The 20,367-nt window shown below is 43.6% G+C and overlaps 1 protein-coding gene across 5 annotated transcripts in view; it reads left to right on the plus strand.

The window, feature by feature from the left end:
• Window positions 1-20,367, plus strand: part of FER (FER tyrosine kinase) — a 2,139,903-nt gene that overhangs the window by 924,538 nt on the left and 1,194,998 nt on the right. The window lies entirely within an intron of this gene.

Raw genomic sequence — 20,367 nt, forward strand, 5'->3', positions numbered from 1 at the left:
GGGAGTAGTTGGGATGTAAAACAGGGTAGGGGAGTGTGTTTTTAGTACTGTCTCTGAAAACACTTATTTGTGTTTGTTTTTTTTTTTGTCGTGTTTTTGTTATGTGCGTGTATACATTTTCCTTTGCGTTTTCTCTCTTTCGCTGACTGCCTTTTTGCTTCTGCTGAGATTTCTATCGACTGCAGGTCAACGCTTCTCTTACATTTCTACAGGATTCGCTGCAACGCTTCTTTCAGAGTGGCAAACAAAACAGCATTGCGAATGGAGGTAAAAAACTGCCATTTCCATGGAACCACTGCACATCTTGCTGGTTGTTCATGCTTTCATAGGCGGTGCAGAACATCCCAGCACTGCACATAAAGTCACACATGTTTCTGTTTATCCCACCTTCCCCCACCCCCCCGACCTCTGGCTGTGGACAAAGTACAACAGCATGGTCCCATGCTCCTCTTGGTTTTATCGATGAGAAAATCACCTTGGCAGTGGGAAACATCTGCATCACTGCTGTCATGAACTTCTTTAGGTGAGCGAGCAAACGTGAACACGACATGTACCCCAAATGTAGTGCTCCAAAATGCACGACCACCATATCAACTGTACCGATAGAGGCCACACATTTGCAAAGGAGATCCATGCACTCGAAACCCCACTCATAGACTGTGCCATAAAAAGCCTCCACTCCTTCCATCTGAAAGTTAGCAGCACAGCCTCTTTCTACGGCATACATGTGCAGATCTTGCACAAAGTTATCACCCACGATTAGCACTCTCCGTCTCGCCATCTCTGCCAACGTCACAGCATCGTGTTTTGGGTGAAAATGTTACCGCCCCTTCCTGTGAACCACACCCTACACACCTCATTGGATAATCCTCACAGTTCCATTTGCAAGGCCACCATGCTCGGAAGAGCAGAATGTACCACGTGCCTCTTCCCAGCTACAGCGAGGGCCACACCCCACAAAAGCAGACAGTCCTTCTTCTGTTTCCACTATTACGTTTGCAACACTCCCTCGTTAGGTAGAATGAAATAGGCACATAAGGATGTAGCAATCACATGCAAGACCACTGTACCATCATTTCTGTACAGCACTTCAGACGTACCGTTACACACTCACAGTACACATGTACTTATTGATGCTGACAAGTTCTTTTCATGCAGCAATGTGTTAAGACACTTCTTCAAGCAAGTGTCCTGTACAGGGCAACCCATAGCAAACGGAAATATTAAGAAATTGGTCCCTAATGTACAGCGTGTTCACTGACCTACATCGTGTGCTAGTGGACGCATATTACCTCCCTTTGCTTTTTCCACCAAGTGTAAAATGTTCTCGACAACCACTCTTCAAAGGTCACCATCCTCAGAGGGATGGAGAGTTAACACTGTATGGCAGCTTTATGTGGTGGTGTGTGTGCCCAAGGCCTACTCTCTTGGGTGCATGGCCAATGGCCTACGGCCTTTGGCCATGTAGCCAAAAGTGTACGCCTTGCCCAGACCCTGCACAACATATTGGCGTCAGGATTGGGAGCATTTGCTGCGTGCCACAATCCACAAATGTACCATACGATGGGTGGTATAAAGGACAACCCATACCAAAGGCAAATGGCGACATGTGGCCACCTACTGTTCAATACGTGCAATAATGTACACCATATGGTACTGTATGCATATCAGTTTACTTGTGCTCCTCTACCACGTTTACAATTTCCTGCCCCACCATTCTTTAAACATCACCTCCCTCGGAGACATGCATATTTTAAACTGTATGCCTGCATTATGGTGCCGTGGCTACGGTGCAAGCCTAGGGTCTTCGGTGCCTGGCCTATGGCCTTTCTCCATGCACCCACTAGTGTAGGTCTTGCCCACACCCAGCAGAGCATAAGAGAGTCATGCAGCTGTACAAGTGGCCAGGTACATACCGTGCAACCCTACCACTTCTCAGCACCCAGTACTTCACCACTGCACCCAGTGGACACACTACATGACGGTTCACTCCATGAGGTCCAGGCATGCAGTAGACACTCTACGATGTTCTACCAATCCCCACATTCATTGTATACATTGCTGTGCCATCAGTGACCAGGGAATCAGGTTGCCTCACCAGCTACGCTGCTGTAACAGAGACTGCCCGCAGTCCCCACACAAGGTAGTCGCCTTTGGAGGCCGCTGCGAATTGGCACAATACACACGGGTACTGCAGACACACGACCGTCTACTTCCACCTACTGACATATATCACATGAACCACTTCTCATTCCCCCACCCTCTCCTTCCCACCACCACATGGTGTAAAGTATATATGTCGGTCCCTTTCGGAGCCAAATTGTCCCCCGATACACCATGGCAGCGTTTCCCAAAACCTTTAACGCACAGCACGCTTCCCTCCAGCCAAGCACCATCCGCATCTGATGTTCGCCGACAGCACGGCGTACAGCAGGCCAATGAGACTTCAGTCTGTGGAGCGAACAGGGAAATGGGTCCGCGGATTGGACCCAGATATCATTAATTTTTTGGGACGTACATTTCAGTTCTTTGCAACAAAAGTACCCGTCTGATTTCCACCAAACACACAAAAGCACAAAGTTTTTGCCCATTCAATCTATGGAGAAAAAAAAATGTTGGGACCCCCCCCCTATAACTTTGCCCCCCATGCACAAAACCTCACCCAACTTCGTGAAAGCATTCAGAGCCGGCCATATACGTTTTTTGCCAAGTTTGGTGAGGATTCCTGCAGGGGAGTAGTTATAAGCCGCCGGAAAAGTGGTCTTCCTGTGGTTTTAGGAACTTAACCATAACTACACAGCCCGCTACTGCAGTCTGTGTCTTTAATATATATATATATATATATATTTGTTTTTTCAGTGAAAAAACGTGGTTAAAGGGATGCAACCATAACGTCCCTTTAACAAAGTTTTTTTCACTGAATTTGATAGGTTTTTAGTAGCGCAACTTAATAATAATGTCCCTTAAACACATTTTTTTCACCGAATATAGATTTAGATATCATGTTTTTTTACCAGGCTACCCTTAGTTTATATAGATATACCATACAACATCCTGAACCCCCTGTCCCAAGGTAATTTCTGCAATGTCCGTGGACTAGGCGAATGTCCGCGGACTCGGTCAACATCAACACTGTCCAAAAGCTCTGGGGGTATCGTACATTGTTGCATCATACATCAAACGCACTGAACATGTTCAAAGAGCAGCATATAAATAAATGACATTAAAAAATAAATAAGAAGCACAAACTGTATATATAAGACACCAACAGTGCAATTACATAGGGTGTGAAACATAATGGAACATACCAAAAAGAAAATAACATATGCCTCCACCAGAATTACCTCATTGATGCTTTATACAGAAACTGCAAACCAACTATCATCAGTACACTTACAAAGCAGAAACAGCAAAACTGAAAAACAAATTGGTAAGTACATTATATTAATTCCTATAGTTATAAAAAAAATTTAGTAGGATACACAAAAATAATTTCTCCTTTTTTTCGCACAGAAATGGCAAGCACTCTGGAGTGGCTTGAAGAAAATGTTCCCCCGGATGAAATGAGTAAAAACAGTGATACTAATGGTACACACTGCAGTTTTTAAAGTAAGCCAAGTAATACTCAAACAGTACATCATGTAGTAATGGAACAAGACACAGACACTGCAAAATCATCTACAGCATTTAGAACAAAAAATGGATCAATTAATGCCCAATTTCATTATTTTGAAGAACTTTGTATAAAACCATATCATGGAAATAATTAAATATCACTTTCCCACGTGCACCTGTACCCCTTCTCCATGTCCCAGACAACCATCCCCAAACATACCCCATCACCAAAAATGTTATGATGAGACCTCAATCCCTTCCTCCCCTACCACCGTACATGTAGAAAACCCTAATTCCCCTGTATGTCTCCATTTCTGGTTCCCGCTCTCTTTCATAATTTCTATATTTTTGTATATTAATAAATTATTATGTATACTGTTCATATATGTGTCAGTGTTTGTTTTTTTTAAAGGCCGTTTGGGAGTCCCCGGACGGCACGACTGTCCGGGATGTCCGCAATTAACCAAAATGGGGGGTGTACTAATGACACTCTGCCTCTTCATATTGTCCGCAATCAAAATGGAGGTGTCCGTAGAACTCATAACCTGTCTGCATGTCCGCAAAGTTGTGACGCACCTAATTAGTTCGGGGACCCCAACCCTGTCTGGCGGACATTTGTGCGCATGCGCATCCGACCCTCGGGGTCCTGTGAACATCGCGCCTGTCCGTAACTGTCCACCGCACGTGTGTCGCACTTTTAATTAGTTTGGGGACCCAACCCCTGTCCGTAGAACACCTGTGCGCATGCGTTCAACCGATCCCACGCAATAGGTGTCCTACGGACAGCCCCATTCGCGGACATATCTGCAACACCATCATGTGACCACACCCACGTGGGCCCTTGTCCGCGGGCACTGACCGTGCCCCCGGACACCCAAAAAGTGTTTTTGTGAGCAATCAAAGGTGTTTTACTTTAAAGCATCACCCTTGCACATGTCCTAGACCATGCACCTGGCAATCTGGATACTTTTGGAACTTTTTAAGCCCATTCTGTTTTTGGACTTTCAGGAGAGACACTGCTTCACATTGCTGGATTGCTCTTTCTTGCTGCAGTTTGCTGACATCCTGGTGGTACCTTACACCTTTAAAGATGGCATCCATGGCTGCTCCTGCTGCTGGTGCTACTTCTGCCTCGGCACCACCACCATCCCCATCCACCACCACCACCACCTTCCCAAGGGCCTGGAACAGGCGTGGAGATGCAGAGAGTGATGAAGAGGAAGACTGGGATATGTAGTCCCCACTACTGCCGGCCCGCGTGAGTCTTTGGTGTGGAGACACTGTGCCACCGTTGGAAAGGTACCCAAGGCACTGAGTGCAAAATGGTGCTCTGTCGTGACAAACCAGGTCTGTATAGTTACGGGACCACTTCCATGCGGCGACACCCAAGATCATTTCACATGGCGGCAATTTGGAGAGTCTACATTTGCAGACCAAATAAAGAAAAGCGCAGCCACATTTGACTCTGTGCAATACGAGAAAAAAATTACTCGGGAGTTTGGAAACCTGTCCATGCCTTTCCCAAGTGCTTCCTTCATTGCAAACTGCAGCGAGATTCCAGTAACATGCCCTAAACTGTTTCCTCCACAATGAATAATAATAATGTCTGGATGACGGTGTGTCATCAAAGTGGCACAAAGAGGAACCAAATCCAGCCACTTCATTCCGTGCACTTCATACCAATGCACATCCACATGATGGAAAACAAGATCAGCAGCCACTCCATATTTCTGTGCATGCACCTCCAACCAATGTATCCAAGAGTCTCCTAAAACCCAGACACTCTGCCTCCTAAAAGTCACAGCCATCTGCTCTCCTCTCAGCAATCGGATCTTCTGGCACAGTCTGTCTTTACACACCACACCGAGAAAACCTTATTAACCAATCCCCTAGCCTGCATAGTCCCATTTCCATACCTGCCAGCCTCAAAAGTCCCAGATGTGGCACGATATGTCCGTGGACTATCTCGGTGTCCGCGGGCATATCGTGCAAATGGCGAGGGTGGGGACAGAAATTACAAACAAAGTAGCACATTTCCTATATGATGGTTGTTCTGAAAATAGCCTTTTTTTGTGGGGGGCCTTTTTCAAAAAACTTTCTGCTACATGACTTCACAACAACCTTGTGATTGGGTTCTGAATATTACAAAGAAATATTGCATTGCCACAATCTGTGAAAGTCATTCCATCACAAAAAATAAATTGCACCATCTTCCAAAAGGTTCTCATTTTGGAATGATGACATGCCTACAGAATACATGAAAGAAGATATTCCTTCATTAACAAGACATCCATGTAGTCCTAGGTGGTATTTGGGAAGAAATGTAGATGGAAATCGGTACATCAGTTCCTTTAGCAACTTCTTCAGTGCACACTGCAAACATATTGCACTCAGATACCCCAAATACATTCCTCCACAATTAACCACCATGATATCTGGAGTGTTGAAAACAGCCATAGCTTTACAAAGTGTAAACACACCTTCCACATTTCTCCCTGGCACATCACACCACAAAGCCTCCACTCCCTGCAGTCCAACATTGGCAGAAATGCCACACATCTTTGCATACCACTACAGATTAGTGATAAAATCATGTCCCACTATCCACACACTATCTCTGTCCATCTCTGGAACCACAGCCATCTCCACTACACACAGCAATGATACATTGCATGCATTTGAACAGGGTTCCTGCCACTTACTTTCCACAATCATACCGTCATTTCTCCCATCTCCTAACATCAAATGGCACTTTCCTACAAAGCTATGCACTTGCAAACTTCTCTTTTAATGGCCACTAGTATAATTGTTTTAAATGTCATATTTCAATTCATTACCACCCTCTCTGATGTATCTCGACATGAAAACAAGCAAACCCTATTGGAATCATTTCTAAAGCAGGTTCAAGTGACAGGTTCTATGTAAAATGCCCAGAATGCACAGAGACAAATCAAACTGCATGTACATCCTATGCACAATTAAAAGAACGCACTATTGCTGCAAAAACAAACAAATGCATGTCTACATTGAGAACAGTGCCATTTGAAATGTGGATAAATAAATTAAAAAACTTCCCCTCATGCAGCAATCATTTATGTCCAGAAAAGTTAATAGAGTTTCACACACATACACATTCTCTTTTCCAATCTGTGCATCTTTCTAAGCCTTTTCTCAACCTACTACAACTTCCACTAATCCATTGCCACACTAAATACTGCAACAGCAACAAATCTTTCTACAAATTTAACAAATGTGTTATTCAACTGCAATTACTGTGCCATTAACACACACATGTACTAACTTTCTTCTTTTGCAATTGCAGTGAAAACCACACTACTCAAACCAGTGGCGTCTCAAGTACAAAACAGAACCCAGAAGAAACCTACTTTTTGCAGCCGACAAAGTAAGTGCAATACTGTCTTAATGTTCTACCTATTACTCAGATAGTGCAATGTTCTTCTACAACACACAATTGTATCAATGCAACAGCATTTCATTAACTATTACTAATTGCATCTCAACAGGTGCACATTTTGTATTGTCATGTAAACACCAGCACAGTAACACACAGATACGAGTACAGCTTTCCCAACCTAAACTAACAACCCATTGAACAATCGCATACCTTTACATGTATGCCTACTTTCATACTCGGACACTCATGCATAGGGCACACTTATAAAGTGCACACCCTACCAACAACAGTCTCTTTTTTTCTCCAACAGACACCAAAGAATGCCTACCAAACAGCAACTCCCTAGAAAGCAACGCAGAAATAGAGATGATCAAACTAAAACAGTACAAAATAGGCATCCACCTCTAGCAGAATTTGTACAAAAGGTTAAAACAAAACACCTAATACAAGGAAAAGCCAAACTGAAACAGCTTGCAGGGAAGAAACTGTGACTCCTCTTTCAAAATGTAACAATTAAAAGAAATTTTCTAAGAAGCTTTCAACAACCACTAGTACCAACAATGCACCTACCAATGTTAATATAGCCTCAAGAAAGCATTCCAAAAACTTAATTTTACAAAATATGTTCAAGAACACTTAGTACTTCTGAACCTTTTAAAAACAGGCGAGAAATCACTCTCAATCCTTAAAACGTATCACAGAAAAGTGATCCTGGAAGCTCTCGTAGACAGTGCAATGCTTCTCAAAAGGAAAATCTATATATTCACTTTAAACAGAATAAAACCACTAAAAAATTAATTAGTAAAGTACAACATCTACTTTGAAACAAACGCAATATCTGCAATATCCGCAGAGATAACTTTGGAAACATCTGTACAGTTGAGTGGTATCACACCACCAGCACAGAACCATTTTTTAATGAAGAAGCATACAAATAAAAGCAAACAAACCAAATTGCCATACATACCAGTGGGCGAGGATATGAAATGGTAGACAATAGAATTATGGAAGAAGCAACACTGATGTCAACAATAACACCAGCAAACTTAGCATCCAGTCTCCAAACCACCGAACCAATACACCCTATCTACAAAGGGTCATGCATATCAATGTGTAAAGTGCACAAACAAACTTTCAAATCTTGGCAGCAGTTCCTCAATCGATATGTCAAAGACAAAGTAAAAATGAAAATACTGTAAACTGTGGATTGCTGTCCAGTGCGCAAATACACAGCACTACGAGGACATTTGTTAGCCTGTATTTCTGGACCTGCTTGCAAAAGCACCTTCCACCATATCATAATGTTAGCAACGCACCATTCTGGTGTAAGAAATCTCATTCATAAGCTGTACTTTGCAAAAAGTCCTGCTTTAGCACTGGACCATTTGAATAGCATTCTACTAAATGGTACAGCCAAACAACTTCTCGAAGAAATAGACCACTTCAAAAACAAATATTTTGGAACTGAAGAGCACTTTCAAAGTCCAATTAATTTACAAAAGAACAGCAACACCCTTGCTGATGTCAACCTTCTATTACACACATACAAAAAAGAAATAACAAAGTTTAAGCGCACATCTGCCAAAGTACCAAACCAAGTATGTGTATGTTGCTGTAGAACTTTTTATAGAAACAGCATCAAAACTGTAGATATAATGGACAAAATAGAAGACAATGAGGAAACCCAATGGTTCCAATTAGCTCTCTACCTTATAGCAGAAAGCAAATGTGAAATTACCAAACCCTCAATACTGTGCACATATTGCACAGAAAAACTGGACAATAACGAAATGCCTTCACGAGCAATCAGTAATAACTTAGAAATATATCCACTCCCAAAACCACTCCAACAGCTTAACATCTATGAGAACATTATAATCCAAACAGTACACCCATTTCAAGCAATAATTCGCCTTCAACCAAAAACAGCAAAGTTGCGTCCCTCTGAACTACTAAAAGGCATTCAAGGCAAAGTAGTCTATTTGCCATTAGATCTCAAAGAAAATGTAGATACTCTGGGAGTACAACATTCAATAGATCAATCTTTGATTATCCTAGTGATTGGTGTACCTACAAAAGACCGAAAAAATTGGCAACAACTAGTAGACTTAAACAAAGTTAGAGAAGCCATGAAATATCTTAAAGACAACAATGAATACTACAAAGAAATAAACATTGAAGAAAACCTGAGGGAAACAACCGAAATAATTCAGGATTCCTCAGAAGCTGGACAATTTGAATGTTTAGATCCTACTGCAGCCTCGAATATTTTAGACAACTATATAATTCACCTACTGCACTCCAAGGACACCATAAACAAAGCACTGGAAACATATCAAATGCGACAAGCTAAAGGATCTCCAATCAGCATATGGGAAAAAAGCGTACAAGCACAAGACATTTCCTCTACTTTTTCCTACTGAAAAAGGTGGAAGGTACAATGAAAGGTGCACACAGATAACTGCATCAGAATACCGCTCTTTACGAATGTATTTTGAGGTCCCCTAATTCAGACAAAATGCCGGATATATATTCCACCTCCTGTTTGAAAGTGAACTAGCAACGCTTTTATGGAGTTGCACACACATTAAAAACAGGTTCCAATTTTCAAAACATTTCTGTTATGCAACTACTGCAAAAGGTTCAAGAGAAAGATGAAGTTTTACAGTCCAGTATTACATACCTCTTGGCAAACATGCGTGGAACAAAAGAGTACTGGTTCCGACGTCACGCAGATGTACGATGTATGCTTCGCAACCATGGCCCAGCCACATGGTTTGTCGCTTTAAATTGCGCAGAGTATGCATGTGAAGACTTGCACGACTTCCTACGCATAGCAAACAAAAACAAAGCAGGTATTGACATCAAAACACCTGTTCTCTGGATCCAGTAAACGTATCAAGGTACTTCTATCATCGTTTTATAGCCATGCTGCACTTCATCTGTAATAAAACAGTTCCTCCCCTCGGAGAAGTGGAAAACTTCTTTTGGAGAAAAGAATATCAAGCCAGAGGAGCACCACACATCCACATGCTTTTGTGGATTACAAATGCACCAAAATGTGGTTAAGACAGTGATGCCACTGTTTTGGACTTCAATATAAATGAAAAACCAGCCAGCGGAATGAATTGAAGATACTCAAACAGGCCGCTAAAAGGCCACCAAAACGGGGGGAGGACCCCCAAGGGTCACAACACAGATCAATCTACTAAGAACGAAACAATCGTTAAAAATACTGTATTTATTTAGAAACTACTCTTGTGTCAGGACATGAACAATGTGAAATACAGTTCAATAGACCTGGCACAATTAACAGATAGTAGTTTCGATGGAGACAACACATCTAACTCAAAAGCCGACGATATCCATCTTCATCAGGACGTGGCATTCCCATAGGCGTCATGATTCTTTGAAATTCACCTGTGTCTTAATTTATCCAATATATTTAGAGAACAGGGTTAAACATTTCACAATGTATAAAACACACCATAGTCTCAACCAATTAGGCTGGTCCCGGAATCCTGTCGATAAGTCCAGGAAGTATTAATCAGGCCATGCCATAAACTAGATCTCTATAAATGAGACCAATGTAACGCTAGAACAAATCCCTGGAGTCAAGTCAGTTCCCAGATGTGTGGTTTTCTATGGTTCAGAAGAAATAGTATAAAACGGGCAGCACGCTGGACTTCCTAATTCAAGTTGTTTCACAGCCCTTCGTTGGACAAATCCTTGCATAGCTGGAGTATCGAGGCTCAATAAAGCTGGCCTCCACTGCAACAGTTCAAATGGCCATATTGGCGGCACACTTTTTTGGATGCTGCCCGGAGGCCATTCCTCCGTCCAGTTGTCCCCGGGGCTGGAATAACAGCACAAAGGTCAGCCCTCCCTCTGCGCCATACGTCCCGTCACACGTGAGTTGAGCAAGCTGCGCCTGAGTGTTTCCCTCCGGGTCAACCGGGCCTGCGTGAAACCAGCACCTCCGCTGTGACTGAAGGGGAAGACGGGAGAGATCAATCATTTTAAAAGCGATCAAACTGTATAAAGGTGCCTGATGCCGTTGGTATGACCTAAAAAGAAATGCAAGAATGAACAAACTTAATGAAAGGAGTGGAAAAATGCATCCGAATCTTCCTGGGAATCCAGCACAAGCTTGAAGACTTTTACCACACAGTCAAGAGCATATCAATCTGCAAACACCAGGACCAAGATTATCTTCTTTTATTGTTCCTAAGAAGTCATTGTCAAGGTCGAAGTGACATAGTAAAATCAAGTTCCTCTTGAGGAAAGTTCTATAATGAATGTGCAGAACTGAAACATGTCGAGGCAAAATACTAGTAACAAACAGTACTAGCTATATGTGGTTTTTCTCAATTGTTTTTGAAACCCGGCGAGGGATTAACATTTCACTTGTATATGTCATTACAATTTTTCAAGTGTTAAAATCCGAAGTCATAGTGACATCGGTGTGTGATCAATTATTAATTATACTAGTAAATTAACTATTATTATGTGCACTTTGTTCTTGTCTTTTAACAAATATGTTCTCACTTTTTAGATATTTTTTATATAATGATTCAATAAAAATATTTTTGATAACATCTTTTATAGCTCTGGTGATTATCAGTGGGATGCTCTAGAGAAATGAGGACGTTTACTTTGTTGTTCTCTATAATTCAGTCAGCACAAAAGTAACACTTGTACCTGCCAAGACTATAAACCTATACTTCTCTATGTAAGTGGTCAAGCTGATTCAGGTAAAACATTGTTAATAAAAATCATCAGCAAGTTCCTCCAACAATTAACAAACAACAAACTTTCAGCTGTTGTAACTGCTCCTACAAGTTTAGCGGCCTACAACATAGGTGGTGTCAGTTTACACTGATTGCTACTCCTTCCAGTAGAGCACCAAAACAAATTAGACTACTACAAACTTTCCCCTGAAGCTGCTATGGAGCTATGCAGAGTTTTAAAACAAATGAAAATGCTCCTAATAGATGAGGTGAGCATGGTCTCCAACCTAATGTTGGCTTTGATTCTATCTTGAATACCAGATGCATCCATGACCTATACGGCCATAACACGTGTGGTACTGATGTCATGGAACAATTAGCACACAAAAATGTAAAATGTGTGTTCTTAATGCCAACTCTTGCAAGCTGTTCAAAATTCAATGAAACAATGCTGAAAAAAGAAATGCAACCACTGGTGCAAATTGACTCCATAGACAAACTGGACGTGCACGGTATGACACTACCAATGTGTCAGCAAGCCACAGCACGACTAAATACCTTAGAAAACTCTATCTCTAACACAGCTGGTTTAGAGAAATGTCTGCAATGCAATGCAACCTTACGAAGTACCTACCCTAACATGCTATATTTTCTTTTATAAGAGAGAATTAAAGAGAGACTTATCGTACATTTCCACAAACCATGCAAAGAAAACAGCAGAGACCCTCAACAATACAAACAGTAAGTATACAATTGTTGGTGTCACACGTCTTTATAATCAGCAAATATACATTCTCTACATATATTTGTCCAACCCTTATACCAGCATGAAAATGTTGCCTACATGGCTGTATTGGTATTGGTTGCGGTGGTTGTGATCAGGGCCTGGAGACTTTGGTGCTCTCTGGCCATGCACCCAAGACTCCAGGCCCTGACCGCAACCACTGAAGCACAATACAGCCATGCACATAAACATCTGTCCACTTACCACAACACAAACACATAAAGCATATACTTCAAACCCTATCTACTTATGTACACATAGTACTCCAATACATACAACCACCGCAGCACAATACAAACATCCTCATATCATCTGCAATGCACTCCCATACACTAATAAAGCCTGCTTGCAGTCGCTAAAATAACTGTCTGCCCAAGGAACCGTCCGTGGACTGCAGTAGTGGCGGCGGACACCGCAGACACATCATTGGCATCTTGCACCTAAACAAATGTATCTTATGACCCACCTTTTACTCCCTCACCCTTTCCAGCCCTACTTCCCACTAGTAAATGGCCCAAAACATGTTTTCAAGGCCCTCTCGCTGCCGCGCTTGGTTATCCTTGAACACAAGGTGGCAAGCGTTTCTCTAAATGATGACGCTCCTCACGCTTCCCTCTAGCCAATCGGCAGACGCGTCGGCTGTCCGCGGACTTGACACAACTGCTAAACCAATTAGAATGCTGCCCGCGGAGCAAACAGGGAAGTGTTTCCGCTTTGACTGCTATCATTTACTAGGACCCTGCTTCTGTAAAATCCTTGTTTGTCTCGCTCTATGAACGCATTCTGCAACCTGTATTAATCTATCTAGTAGAGACCTGATGTTGCTATTGGTAATCAATACTAGTTATACTCAGCACTGACCTCTACACCAATAATATTGCCCTGGGCTCCTAGCACTCGAGGCTCTCTCGTTGTAACACACGAGTTTCACCCCTCGTGGCATAGACTTTCCTGCCTTTGACTTCACCTCACTATGTTTAACCTAGATTGCCGGTCTATCTTGCTTATCTATACGCTAATCCCACTGGGCTCAACACTAACGCACTACAATAGCGACCTACCGGCACAGCCCACTCTGTCCAAGAAACTTTATCTCAGCATGCCTCACTCAGGATATTTCTCTGACCCTACCACACTTCACCCCAGCATGGACCCTCACCTCCCTCCTACCTCACCACTGGCCTGCCACACAGCCCCAGTACGATATTAGGTCCATCAGTCATAAATCCATATTTGAATGTACCTGCCGTGTGGCTGGAGCACTTTACTACCAAACCCACACCGAATCAACCATGTTCCTTACCCCTTAGGAACTTTAGATTAGGATCCAGATTCACAAGCACAGCCCGGTACCCAACCAACTCCAACACCACCCTGAACTCATCTACTTCATACCACCTTGAACACACCACATCCCACACCACCAATAACACCTATTTAGTTTCGCCCGGCACTAATTTAAAGAAATCCCTGAGGACCGAAGGGCTGTGGATCTTACTGCTGTGGCGAGTGGAAGGAGAAGGAGAAGAGGGTGTTGAGGTGCGTGTGCCTATACCTTTAACAGCAGCAGCTGACCTGGTCACCTGACTCTGGTCACAAGGTATATAAGGCCGCCTCTTTCACCCAAGTGGCGCTAAGCCCTGAGGACCGAAGGGCTGTGGATCTTACTGTTTGCTGTGGCGAGTGGAAGGAGAAGGAGAAGAGGGTGTTGAGGTGCGTGTGCCTATACCTTTAACAGCAGCAGCTGACCTGGTCACCTGACTCTGGTCACAAGGTATATAAGGCCGCCTCTTTCACCCTTGTGGCGCTAAGCCCTGAGGACCGAAGGGCTGTGGATCTTACTGTTTGCTGTTTGGCGAGCGGCGTACGGCGATATCGCACAGGTTAACTGCTACCCGAGAAATGGATCCATCAAATCTACATACGTCTAAGGTGCCACGAAGGACTAGAGCACAAGTAAGACAAACAGCGACGACTACCATGACCCAAGCAAACATCATCAGAAGCAACAAAAAAGTGAGTGAATATTTTTCTTGCGGGTCGCAATCTGGTAATACTGACTTAACTGATGACAACGCTGCCACACAGTTGGAAGAGGTGTTTGAACCCGTGCAATCCACGGACGAGGTTGCACCCATTAAGCAGAACTCGCCATCGTCCCTGGCTCCTCCAGTGTTGGCTGAACTCAATTCACCCCCCCTAGCCGCCCCATTTCTCCATGTACATCAGGCGGAGGAAGAGGGGTGCATAGTTATAACATCCTCGAACGAATCGAAGAGGGCAAAGAATAACCTTGATTTGGCGAGTAATACGAGCACATCTAACCTGGATGAGCCGACTAGCAGTGGCGCCATGCCGCCAGCGTTGTGCGCGGCGGCTGCTGCTGGTGTGGCTGGAGGCGTCCCGGTTACAGAGGGGGCCGCAGCGGCCTGGTGGTCCAGTGCAGCGTCTGACTCTCCTGCCGCAGAGCTCGTTGATGACGCAGATGGGCCGGCCGGGGGGGCGCGGCCTTCAGCGGCAGCCAAGGTCACGTGTGGGGATGGTAATGTGGGCGTCCCGGGGCTGGTGTTGCGCCTGGGAGATCTGGCTGCCGCGGTGACTGACGCAGCAGCGTCTGCTCGCCCCGAGTTCCATACGGGGCTGTCCAGTGGAACAGACAGTGCTAGGTCTGCCAGTAATAACGCTTTGAACGACAGCCCTTGTGGAGAGCCCAGTGAGACGACCGTTTGGCATCAGAATTCGAGCCCGCTTACACCCCACGTTATAGAAGCTGCCCCGTTGAGCAATGACAAAAGAAACTCACTAGAGGTCGTCTCGGCCGTGTTACAGAATCTGATTAACTTAAATAAATCCAGATCGTGTAAACGGCCATCTGTATCTACCATAACAGCCGAAATATCTCCAAAAGCCCCTCAGAAAAGAACATGTACGAATGTCACCGAATTAAATCGTGATATATGGGGATCGAGCAACTACAAAAGAAGCAAAGCATGCACTGCAGAATCGCCTGAGAGCCTTTTTCAATCTCAAGATGGTAACGTTGTCGATTCCCAGAAAAGAATACCGATCCCACTCACGAGCGGTCACTCTAATAACAAGAAATCCCAGTTCGGTGTAAGGGAAAGTTCAACTTGTGAAGTGACGTCTGATGATTCGGAAACGTCAGATTCCTCGATGGGAGACCGTCCCTTCCCAAAGATAAGGAGGAAATGGGCCGGAGGGAGGCGTTCTGCTCCTGAGACAGAGAGGAAGATGAAGATAGCAGAAGATCGAACTGCGCCTTGTGTTCATGTACCCTCTAGCGATCTCATGATGACGCTTACATCGGCAATGGCAATCTCGATGGCACCCTTTACTAAGTTATACGAATCCTTGAGCGACAATGTCAAGGACGTCACTACGTTACTAGCCTTGTTGAATTCAAAACTGATCCATCTTGAATCAATGCAAGAGATAGAGAGACATAAACAAGAAGATGTATCGCATCAAATTTTGGCTGGCATCACAGCAGTAAAAGAGGCAAAAAAGAATGACACGGTTGATAAAAAATTATTTGCTGAGGTTGCAAAGGAAGCCTTGTCCTTGTTTCATAGATCACATGTTATCAAAAAAAGCGAAGACCGGCTGGGCGACGAAAATCCAGAAGAGCCGGGAAGTAAAGCCCTGCCCCCTAATGTGGATACATTTGCAAGTTCCTCACCGTCGGCTAAGATGTCGCCTCTACGTTCAGAACCAATCCACCAATTGAAGCAAGTCCTCCAGGATGATAAGGCAGTTGATGCTGTATCAAGTGAGGTGATTAACATCTCACATGAATCACTGAAAGACAGATCATATACGCTGGAAATGGAGGCGCATAAACAAATGACTGTGAGTGAACCTCGGGATAAAAACGTTGGCCAAACATCTTCTCTTGATATTTCCTTTAACACAGCATTTCTGCAAACAAAAAATGCATTCAATCCAGCTTTAGGGGACGTGCAAATGGCCTCTGGCGCTTCTATAGTACAGAAAACTACAGAGTTGGCCCCCGAGCTGCAACTCGCAAAAGTGGCAACTCCAAAGCCTGTAGGCTTGTTTTCCATCTTCGGAAGCTTAGACAACGAAGTGCATTCGCCTGTACATGCTGGCAGAAAGTCTGGTAACGTACAATTGAAAAAGCAAAAAAACATGCCTGCCAGAAAAAAATCGCAACTAAAAGGAGCTCGCAAATTTCTGCGGAACTTAAACATGTTCCAAATAGTTGACAAGGCCATTACTACCAGCTTGAAATTAGCGGATACTATTAAGGAGACTCAAAATGCTCATCATGAATTGGATGACTTAAAGTCCAAGGTGTCGCAGAGTCCGTCGAATGATGATGACTTAGTCATACAAACAGAACTCTTGAACATGTCAGTGTATGAAGATAACAGCGATCCTGATGATGAGGCAAATAAAACTGCTGATGACATATGCGCCGTTCAAGAAGTGGGTACTTCTTTAGCTGGTAAAAACATGAGTAATAACCCTCAGAATCCAGCCCCAGAAAATCAAAGTTGTCCTAAGTTGGAAGCACAGCAACGTGAAACTCCTTCAACTTGCCCCAATCGAGTAACCAAAAATAGAATTTGCGAGATTATGCCACAGGTTAATGAGGAGCCTGACATAATCAGAGAGCAGAGGAGTCCAGTTTTCCTGACCTTGCATGCGAAAAGGGAAAGACAAAGGCTTCAAGGCCTACTTATGTCTCAAAAATCTGATCTAACTGGGCCATTTGCCAAAAAAAAAGAATCCTGTTCAGAGGTGTCCCCTGTTTTTGACGCCATTACAGAGAAATCCCAGAAACTGGTCTTTCATAAGGCCTCCCCGGCGACACTAAATCTGAAAAATAAGACAGCGCCACATGCTCTTAGACAAACAGAACCATCATTGCTGATCAAATTAGTGCTTGAGCGTCTGGAGGGCGAGGATAAACTAATTTTGAACAGATCAAATGTGTTAAAACTGCTTCACTATGTACCTCGACTTCGCTCTTTGGAGTCGAAAGACTTGAAAATAATCGAATTTCCTGAGGAACGTCGCACCGATAAGGTGATTATACATGTAAATTCCAACTTAATCGCAAATGCAATCTTGGAGGCGAATGAAGAACTACTATCAATGGGCTTCGACACGTATAAAGCGAGAAACCCGGAACAGCGAGAAAATGATAAAGATGCGACGATAACTGAGCTTGGCGATATCCAGTTTCCCATGAAATGCACGTCTAAAGGTCACGAAGAGGTGAGTAAACTAGCTCAAGGAGAATCAAATCGGCAGGTCCATCCTGAACAGATCGATCGCTCGTGCACGGCCCAGTTTCCATCTCTTCCGTCCCAAGGCTTTACGGCGGCAGAAAAGAACCCGCATAGTCGAATTGTCCCAATGGAGAGAATTAAAATTACCATTGAAAATGGGAGATGCCCAGGAAATTACGTGCCACCACAAACAAATAACCAAAGGGAACCCGAACGGGCGGAAGACTGGAAATGGATGGCTGTGGCCTTGAATGCTCATTCGATCAGCTAACGCCCAAATATTATTACCGAGCAGGAATGTTACTTTGCCTCATGGAACACACGCGGTTTTTTACATCTTCTAAACAACAATTGGGCACAAGATCTTCAATTTATTTGTTTACAGGAAACCTGGATGTGCGAACTACCAATAGCTCCAGAGTACGAGTGTGCACTAAATCCAGCGATTAAAGCCGAGAAGGGTCGTCCAGTTGCAGGCCTGTTAACAATGATCAAGAGATCATCGGGCTACCGACTGCACAACTCAGTCAATTACACTGCATTCATTCAAGTCTGCGAGATACGCAAAACTGCTGCTGCTGCCAATGCTTGTGACGCGATCTATTTCATTAATGTATACTGGAACCATCAACGGACTGGTTCACTGCCATTCGTCGACCAAATTACTGCAATCCTTGATAAGTTGCTGGAATCAAGCAGTGGAAGCGCAGTGATAGTTTGTGGTGATCTAAATATCGATTTCTTCAAACCTCAGAATTCCTCTAAAAACCGCTTGGCAGAGATATGGAGAGAAGAGATGGAAGTGAGAGGGCTCGCGATGTTAAACGGTCACACGCAGGGTGACATTCCAGCTAAGTCCACATGGCAGCGCGATGGGCAAAGTTCCACTATCGATTACTTGTTTGTATCCGATACGTTGCATAGAAAAATAAAAACTATGAAAATCCGCTCAATGCCCAACAGTGATCACGATATGCTGGAACTTAGATTCCTTGACACGAAAGGCCTGCAATGCAATAAGTGGAACTCCAAAGTATTGGTGGAATCCAATCGCCTTCGCTTAAAACTGAAAGAACAGGACGTGGTGAAGATAAGCCGCCAGTTTAAGGCAACGACGAAAGAGGTTGAATATACGCCAATTCTGTCTCAGTTCAAAAGCAAGAATCTTGGTCTCAAAAACCAGTCATTTGCGAAAAAACGTAGCTTTGACCTTACGATAATGCAACGGAAAAGGTCCATGAGAGCAGAGATTCGAAAAAACAATCAGGGCCACAAGTCTGAAAGAACTGCAAAAAACAAAGCGGTTAAACAAGCCTATAAAAACTGGCTTAAAAGTCATCGAGTCGTACTACAGCAAAACGACGCCGAAGCAATGATGAAGATGCTCAGGAATAAGAACAGTGGCGAGTTCTGGCGTACCATCAACTGCATGGAAACCTCACAAATGGCTCTGCAAGCGTGCCCAGTATTAGAAAAGGAGTGGGTCAAGCACTTTACAGACCTATACTCCAAAGACGTTGTTCCAATTGTGCCAATCTCCAACATAACATCATGGAACCTACACTTTACCAAGGATGAAATCCGAGAGATAATTGTGAGAGCTAAAAACTCTTGTGCGCCCGGTCCTGACGGGTTATCTAATTGTATGATCAAACAATTTCCGGACCTATGGACTGATATATGTTATGATCTATTTACGAGAATCAACCAACAAAAGCAAGTCCCAACCTCTTGGAAGACTGGCATTATTGTGCCGATCTTCAAGAAGGGGAATAGAGCATCACCAAAAAACTATCGCCCGGTGGCCTTGCTTGATGTGTTGGGTAAGATTTTTGCATCTCTCTTGCAAGTGCAAGTGACTAACTGGGCCAAAACAGCGAAAAAATTAGATGAACGACAAGCTGGCTTTGTGAAATTTGTTGGATGCTCGCTAAACCTGCTGATTCTAAATCTGCTTAAAATGGAAGCCCTAAGAACGAACACGAGAGTGTATCTTGCCTTCGTCGACTTTTCTACGGCCTTCAATATGATCGATCGTGAACTGTTGTGGGAAAAACTAGAGTTGTGGGGTTGCCCGGTTGGCCTACTAGCGGCAATTAAAGAGCTCCACACAAACACCTCAATTGCCATTCGGTTGGATCCTTCAGGAACGTTGTCCACCCAAATCAAGACACTGAAAGGAGTGAAGCAGGGTTGCCCACTAGCAGCCGCGCTTTTCAGTCTATTCATCTCCGATATCGGTGAAGCGATTCAAACAGTGAGATCCTTTCCACCTAATCTCAAGGGATCGAAGATAAACTGGCTGCTGTACGCAAATGATTTAGTAATCCTGGATTTAACACCTATCGGGCTCCAACGCAAACTTGATGCTGTACAGAACTACGTTTACCAGAATAATTTGAAGATCAATACATCTAAAACAGAAATATTGGTGCTCGAGAACTTGAAAACGAGTCACAATTCAAAAGGCTCAAAGTATGCATGGTCTCTAAATCAAGAGAAATTACAGATATCAAAAAGTGTAAAATACCTTGGCATGACACT

Source organism: Ambystoma mexicanum, chromosome 6p, assembly GCF_040938575.1.
Source record: "Ambystoma mexicanum isolate Mex_15411 chromosome 6p, UKY_AmexF1_1, whole genome shotgun sequence".
Classification (NCBI taxonomy): domain Eukaryota; kingdom Metazoa; phylum Chordata; class Amphibia; order Caudata; family Ambystomatidae; genus Ambystoma; species Ambystoma mexicanum.